The 6,379-nt window shown below is 33.8% G+C and overlaps 2 pseudogenes; both read right to left on the reverse strand.

The window, feature by feature from the left end:
* Positions 1-3,196: 3,196 nt before the first annotated feature.
* On the reverse strand, positions 3,197-3,334 carry LOC145260066 (U2 spliceosomal RNA; annotated as a pseudogene).
* Positions 3,335-3,463: 129 nt separating this feature from the next.
* On the reverse strand, positions 3,464-3,588 carry LOC145260127 (U2 spliceosomal RNA; annotated as a pseudogene).
* Between the last annotated feature and the right edge of the window lie 2,791 nt (positions 3,589-6,379).

The raw sequence follows: 6,379 nt of genomic DNA on the forward strand, positions 1-6,379 counted from the left end.
TTGTAGAAAACTGCCCAGTTGAGGGTGAAAGAATTAATGTTTTTGGCCAATTTTTCGATATTTGTCGTACGAAGGATCGAGCTTCAAAATGATACCGATCTTGTCAAAATTCTGTCGCCGCTGTCGAAAGTTTTAGGCAGACATACATACATACATACATACATACATTTAAACAGACAGGTGAGATTCATATTGTAGATGATCTCTGAGTTATCATTGAATTCCTTTGATTTGAAAACCCAGTTATTTACAGCAACGACACCACACACACACGCACACAAAGGTAAATACTTTGATTCAGTGCTGGATACAGAAGAAGACATTGAGTGGAAGAGAGCTTGCTCTAGATGTATACAAGATAAACGAGTTCATCTTAAGCAGCGAACGTCAATATCAAAGTGAAACTAAGAGTATTTGCAACATCCAATGCATTTTCCTATAGTTATGAATTATGAACGCTGACGAAAACATCATAAAACAACTTTGATGCTTTTTAAAAAAAAAAAGAAGTTTCGGTTTGGAAATTTTTTTAGATGAGGATTGATTATTCATATTAGCTGAATTCTTTGGACTACTCTTTTCGTCTTGAGTGTCATTTTTACAACGTTTCAATCGATGAAAAGGGTTGATATGTCGTAAAACAAAAACAACCAACTCCGACCTTCTTCAGGTGTATCTTGTCAAACTCAGAAATTTCAAACGGAACCTTTCATTTAATCTATGGAAGTAGCTTGCTCTCATTCCGTCAGCCAAGGTGAGCGTTTAGTTGGTTCACATCCGCAATTTGACCCAAAAGTGATTATTTCGAAATTCCTCTGTTCTCTTCCGTCAAATTTAATTAAAACGTGAGAGATGTTCAGGTTTCATTTGGTAAACGTTTGACGACATCTCCAATCATTACGACCATTTTTGACAAGTTTAACGGCAGCAGATCAATTTCACTTTATTCATAAAAACGATCACCCGGCGACATTTTTGTCGTTAATAACGAAACATTTCGCTTAGGTCACGCCATTGTCCTGTTTGTACCCATCTAAAAAGAATTCTGCATGTAATGCCTCCTCCTTCTCCTCCTCCGCTTCCCCTTCTTTTGTCCTGCTTCTTTTCCTTCTTCTTTTTCCATTTTCTTCTTTTTACTTTTCTTCTTTTTCCCCGCTTCCTTCTTTCTCTTCTTCTTTTCCATCTTCTTCTTCCTTTTTTTTTTTTTTTTTTTTTTTTTAACCCAAAACAAATTCTCACACAAGTCATAAAAAATTACTCAGTTCAAATATTTTTCACTCTTATTCACCCACTTGGACGTAAATAGCTATTGTTTCGGAACCATGTCTATAGGTGAGGACTATGTAGAGAGCCGAGCAGCGAGATGTCTTCACATTATATTTAAACTTCTGCAGGTTGGTATAGCCAGGGAAGCAGGAAACAGGGAGGGAATTCCAAAGTCTAGCACTCTGAGAGAAGAGACTATTAGAGTAGAAGACTTTCCTGCATCTAGAGACCTCAACAGTGAAAGGGTGGGATTTTGCTGCCTTTTGGGTTAGTCGATTAGGCTCCGTAATTATTTGTACTCATTAGGAGTTCTCACACAGGTCATCATCAGCGATTACTCACTGACAACAACTGGTGGTGTTCCCTGGAGTCTGAGTGACAACAAGTCTCCACAGATCTCTAGTATGCTTTACCTCTTTCAAAAACCTTTGCAAATGATTTTGTGTTATTGCAACAGCCACTTGTCATTGATTTCTCACTGGCAATAGCTATAGGTCTTCACTGGAATTTGGGTGGCAAATTTTATCATCATTGTAGATAGCAGGGACCGCTTTGCTGGAATTGAACGCTTGCACAAAAATAAACAAACAAACACATTTTTTATAAAAAAAATTACATAATGTGACCAAAAATAAGTGCGAGAATATCGGTCAAAAGATTAAAGCAATAGACAATAGGAATTGTAATTGTATCGGAATCCAGAAAAATATTGGAATTGCCCCATCACTAATATATATATGTGTGTGTGTGTGTATATATATATATATATATATATATATATGTATATATATATATGCGCACATAAATTCATATTCCTGTATATATATATATATATATATATATATATATATATATATATATATATATATATAAATATATATATATATATAAATAAATGTTTGGAGGTACAGAATTTGTATATAGTTTTAAATAAAGTACTAGGCGGAAGTTTCTCGAGAGCTCTTTCGGCTATATAGCCGAAAGAGCTCTCGAGAAACTTCCGCCTAGTACTTTATTTAAAACTATATATATATTATATATATATATATATATTATATATATATGCACACATAAATTCATATTCCTGTGTATATATATATATATATATATATATATATATATATATATATATATATATATATATATATATGCACACATAAATTCATATTCCTAATTGTTCACAATTTGAATTATATATACAAACGGCCCATTACTTTACTATTTCATTTATTTCTATATATAGTGTGTGGTTCTTGCAAAACATACGATTAATAGGTAACCTCCAATGCATATTATGTTAAGGGAAATCGATTTTACTAAATAGCTGTATGTTAGTTACTATTTCCAGCGAGAGAATTGTAATAAGTGTTCTATTTAAGATTGTTATTTAATCAACTTTAAATAACAATTATATTGATAATATATTTAATTTAATTTATTTGGAATTATTATTTCCGATATCAATTTTTGACAAACGGGGCTAGAGTTATATTCCCTGGAAACTTCAAAACATTAAAAAAAACTCTTCACCAAATAAAATAATGTGGTAATCTCAATAAGTTTCTAGCGTGAAAAATAATTCTGTGTAGACTTTCTGTTTGCTGATGATTGTGTTAAGTTTTGCTTCTTTTTTTTTTTTAATGTTCAAAGAAACAAGGCCATTAGTCACATGCTCTCGTGTAATGAATGAATGCGTGAATGTAGGATTGATATGAAATTCTTAAAGATAAACTAAAATGACCGAAAAATGGGCTGAAATGACTTAAATAAATAAAAAGAAAATGACTTAGAATGACTTTAATGAACATAAAGATGAATTTAATGACCTTAAGAATGACTTGAATGCTTAAAAAAATAACTGGAATCCTTCAAAAACAACTTGAATGATCTGAAGAATGACTTGAATGGCTTTGAGACTGACTGGTTGTAAAGTGGATGATCATTTTACATTAAATTAATACAGAAAAGTGATCCCCCACTTTATATCACAAAGTTACAAACATAAGTACAACATGTAGTAAGAACAGGTACTACACTTTGATCTTGGCCAAAAAGGCCAAGAAAGGGTATTTATGTTATTTATTTGCTCCCCCACTGAGCAAATTAGGCACAAGGCCGATTTTTAATGTGAGGAGTGAAGGGGAAATGGAGACCAACTCCCCGGGGAGTAGGGGAGCTGGATAGTGACAATTGGTATGAAAGGTTGCCCCTACATTGACCAAGGTCTTATATGTGGTGCTGCCCCCACATATGGTCTTTGCTTGCAGTATCTGCCGGAACAGATACTACACTTTGATCTTGGCCAAAAGGCCAAGAAAAGGGCATTTATTTGCTTATTTAACAGATACTACACTTTGATCTTGTTTATATAATTTATTTCGTGAAAATGAAAATTACAATCAAGATAATTCAATGTAAAATCAAAATAAATTAAAAGTAAAATTTTAATTTACAAAACAAATTTAGGCACAAGGCCCTATAACATCTGGGATGGGGAATGTTGCAGGGTCTTTGTTACTAAAGTGAAAATGGAGTCTTTGGCGTCTTTACTCTTGACTGGCAACATTTACCAAAATACCTCATTCACTCTGTGGACTCTAAACTAACTAATGAAAACCCCAGTGAAGGATATATATACAATTTCTGTATGTGTGTGTATGTGTGTGTGCATGCAAATTTTTTTTTTTATTATTAAAATGTGTGTGTGTGCGTGTGTGTGAGAGTGAAAAAAGTTCAATTCATTGGAAAATAAAAAGTTCTTGAATTTGGAAGAAAAACAGTTTGTGTTGGGGAGTGAGGAATCTAGAAAAAATATGCAAAAAATAAAATTGCTTAGTGCATTATTAGTAAGGTCCCTCCCTGAGCTAATCTAGAAAGTTAGATCACCTACTGATTTTCCGGGGCACCGAAAACAAGTGGGAAGATCCCTAGTGGGGATTGGGAAGAATTCTTATCGGGTGTAGGGAGGAAAAATAAATAGATTGTCAAAAACAAAAAAATTTTTTTTTATTTTTTACTAGAATATCTTGTCCTTTTCTTTTCCGGTTTTAACAACTAGTCCTTTACTTTTCCATGTTTAAGCTTAACCATATTACTTTTCATGCTTGCATTTTTCTATTGTAATCCATAATTTTTCCAGGCTTCCAATAAATTCACTTGTTCTTTGTTTAATTTCCGTCTTATTTTTTTGCCCCATAAACACATATGTAATAACAATGTACGGCACTCGTCTGCTTTCAATAAAATCCCCACAATTATCTCCCTTTCATACTTTCATTAGTGAATTAGTAGCAACAGTAGTCGCTGAAGCGACATAGTTACTATGGAAACCAGTCATAAAAGTGTCGCTCACCTCCCTACATATTTTTATGATTTTGAACACCAGAAATTTCATCATAACTTTTGTTTTACTGAACGAAAATTGAAAAAAGTTTTTCACAATATAGCTGAGAAGGTGATCTATAAACTGTAATAATTCTTGGGAATTTGGTTGAAAAATGAGTGAGTAGTGAAGCTTTAAAGTTGTTCTAAATGACTAAAACTGCCATTTAACCATATACAGGGTGGGCCAAAATAAGGGTCCTATCTTTAAATTTGAATAACTTCCACAAAATAAAAGTTAAACTCACCAAACTTTATGTGTGTGTAGACTGACCCTTCCGAGATTTTTTGAAATAAACAAAACAAATTTTGGCCGAAAAACACTTCTTAAAACTTACAAAAACTAAAGTATTGTTTTTTTACACTGTTTTGAGTTTTTTAAGCAAAAATAATGTTTTCTAAATGGGCGCCATTGGCGGCTTCACACTCTTCGGCTCTTTTTAAAACATTTTCCATAACAGTTTGCAACATCTGAGGACTTATGGCTCTTATTTCTGCTTCAATATTTGCTTTCAGTTCCTCAATATTGTTTGGTTTATTGGCATAAACCTTTTCTTTGAGGTAACCCCATAAGAAGAAGTCAGGAGCTGTAAGGTCGGGTGATCGTGGAGGCCATTGAATTTCGCAACTGTGAGAGATAATCTGATTTCCAAATATACCCTGTAAAAGTGTAAGGGTATCTTTCGCAGTGTGTGCTGTGGCTCCATCCTGTTGGAACCACATCCTGTCAGGTTTGGCGGCAACTCACGGTTGCAAGAAATTTTGCAGCATTTCTTGGTAGCGGTCACCCGTTACTGTTACCTGATTTCCGGCATCGTTTTCAAAGAAATTTCCAGTTTTACCGTATTCCATGTATGCATTAGCCACAATTCAGTCCTTTCTGCAATCCAATCCAATCATCTCTATATAAATAAAATGGACTCATTTTTTTCCCGTTGATTTTGACCTTAATAGGATTAAAAATCAAGATATTTCATGCAAATATAATATGCACAAATGGCAGAACAATATCTGAGGTGTGTTATAGGCTTATTATTTCTCAAATTCCTCGATGGTTTTGTTCAAGTCTAAAGTAAATAAGTTCTTGATGAGCCGTTCCATATAAGTTATTAAATTTACCAAATTTTCATTACTAATGATTACTATATTGACCAACTTCTACTGTACACTCTTTAACCCTTATCCTTGAGTGGCCTCTGGGCCTTGATAATGTGGTGATGCCTTTGTAAAAAAAAAAAAAAAAAAAAAAAAAAAATAATCTTAGATTTCTATACTTTTTCTGCTGAGAAGTCACGGCCAAAATCGGTTAAGATCAATGGAAGTGGTAAAATATTTTCTCTCTTATAAATTCCTCCTCCCCCTGCCACCACTTAACACCGTTTGGGGATCGTTCACAAGGAACAGTTGAGAAGAGAACACCAGTTTGGCTTCGCAGTTCTTTCATGTGAAGTTATTTAAAATCACTAAACTAAGCTGCAGTGCTCTGTGGCGTAGTGGTTAGCGTGCTGGACAATTCACATTATATTTTCACGTTCGCGCCGACCTACCATAGTCGTTTTTTTTGTTTTTTTTCCCTAAACAACTGGAATGGACTTTTCTTGGTGGCCGAACTGTTAACGTTGCAGATGTTTTTTTTTTGTTTTTTTTCAGACTTTATTTTCCTACTTTTACTCATGACTCCGGGTTTGATCCTTCCTACTTACCTACCATAACATTTTTTAAAACTCTCCCC

The sequence above is a fragment of the Euprymna scolopes genome, chromosome 35, assembly GCF_053919585.1.
Source record: "Euprymna scolopes isolate OS-2025 chromosome 35, ASM5391958v1, whole genome shotgun sequence".
In the NCBI taxonomy this organism is placed as follows: domain Eukaryota; kingdom Metazoa; phylum Mollusca; class Cephalopoda; order Sepiida; family Sepiolidae; genus Euprymna; species Euprymna scolopes.